The following is a 2087-nucleotide window of genomic DNA, read 5'->3' as shown; positions in this document are numbered from 1 at the left end:
CTCCTGGGGGGAAAAAATGACCGAGGAGATGCGCTTAAGCCAACACCAGGTCGACCGACCCCAACATATACGCAAATAGGCACACCCTCTCCCCTCCCTTCCCTCGTTCTAACCTTGATGGTGACGTCCTCCTCGCCCATGGCCACGATCACTTTCACGGGAGGAAGTTCTGCGGGCGTCGCCCTCGCAAAGGCCTGTCAAGGGGATGAACCAGGGGTGGAGGAGGGACGCAAAGGATATCACGGCAAAGGGGAAAGGCTTAGAAGGAAGGGAATGGGCGGGCGCGAGGTTACACCGTAGCCCTGAGTGGAACACAAGGGAAGGAACGACGGGAGAGAGGCGCGGGAAAGGAGGAGCGACCTTCTGGCGAGCCTCGAGTCTTATTCTTTGGTCGAGGAGAGTGGAAGGAGATACTTCCAGTGCCGCTGCCCGATAGATGGGGTCGTGTTTCTCCACTACGGCCCGGCAGGAGTTCTGAGGGACAAAGGAAAGGCCGGAGAAAGGGAGGGAAGGAGGGAGAGAAGACAGAAAAAGCTTTGAGGAAGGAAAAAACTATATATCGATGTGAGGGAAAAGGGGAGACGGAGAGAGCGAGGCTACTTTGGAAAACGGCAGAGGAAGAGACAACGAAGGGGGGTGAGGAAGAGAGGGGAGAGGGAGGCAAGGTCACCTTCAGCGTCTCCACAATCATGTAATAAAGATGGGAAGGAACGTAGCAGAAGTCGTCCTTGTCGGTGCCAATGGTGCGAACGGTGGGGGCGTTCCCTAAAGCGGCGCGGCAGAGGCTGTGGAAGTGCGGGAAAGAGGGATGAAAAAGGGTAAGGCGGGCGACAAGGCAACTGGTAGACTGGAAACAGAGGGTTCAAGAAGAAGCAAAGAGAACATGTGAAAGGGAGGGTCTGTGGTGGGAGAAGGAAGGAAAACTAAGCGGCACCGACCGTTCTGCGTCCGCGGCCGCGGCGGTTGCGACCTGACGAGGCGAGCAATGGGAAGCAATGATGCCGGAGTAGCCCTCCCTGGATGGCGGAGGGGGAAAAGGCAGAATGAATAGGGCACGTGTGCCACAGAGATAGAGCTAGATTGAGGGTGCTCGAAGGGAGCGAGTGCGAGAGAAGGGAGGCAGGACATGCGAGTCGGCATGCAACGCGCTTCAGCCCCGATAGAGTACGGTGCTTACTCAGCGGAGCGAGAGAAGAAGAGAAAAGGCAGCGTGTTGCAGGGAATACAAAGGAGTGGCGGACATGGGGCGCATAACAAAGAAAAGAGGGAAAGGACACAATGAGGAGCGACAGCGGGGAAGTGCGAGAGAATGTTAGAGGGAGGGAGGGAGCAGGCGATGGCAACCAAAGAAGGGTAAAGCGACAAGCAAAGGAAAACAGACGTGCAGAGAGCACCAGAGGCCAAGACTCCACAAGCAGAAGACAAGGGTGGGAACCGGCTGTCAGGGACCGTACCGGGCGTCGTTGCTGACGATGTGGTGCTCCACCAGGAAGCGGAGGCCGATCCGAGCCGTGTAAAAGCCCGTCAGCGTCTGAGGACAGGGACCCAATCGTGAGTATCTAGGGTATTCTATGCTTTCGCAAGCCCCTCATACCCCGCATCTTCCCCCCTCAAAGTTATGTAAGCAAGAGCAGTCGGGCGCTCACCAAGACACAAGGCTTTCCTCTCTCCCTCCCTCCCTCCCTCCCTCCCTACCTGCTCAATGCTCTCCCGATCTGGATCCAGAAGCAGGTCTTCGTAGCTCATATCCGCTCTATACTCCTGAATGCCTGTGGTAGGCGTCGCGAGTCTCCTTCACGTCAGGATGGGTTGGTCCCCCTGGACTCTCACTATCCTCCCCATCCCTCACTCCTACCCCACCGCCCTTCCTCCTTCCCCCCTTCATCACCCCGATCCAGCCCTCCGCTCCTCTTTGTCCCCTCCGATTGCATCCCTCCAGGCTTACCGTGTGCCAGGGCTCGTGGGATAGAGGTGTGGTCGCATAGGATGGAAGCCAAGAGGCAGGTGAAGTCATACTCCTGACCGGGAGAGGGGCGGCGAACGAGAGAGGAAGGCCGGAAAGGCAAACACACGTCGATTGGAGTTTC

The sequence above is a fragment of the Nannochloropsis gaditana genome (genome assembly GCF_000240725.1).
Source record: "Nannochloropsis gaditana CCMP526 unplaced genomic scaffold scaffold080, whole genome shotgun sequence".
Lineage (NCBI taxonomy): Eukaryota > Eustigmatophyceae > Eustigmatales > Monodopsidaceae > Microchloropsis > Microchloropsis gaditana.
The sequence above is the reverse complement of the archived record's forward strand: the minus strand, read 5'-3'. Positions refer to the sequence as shown.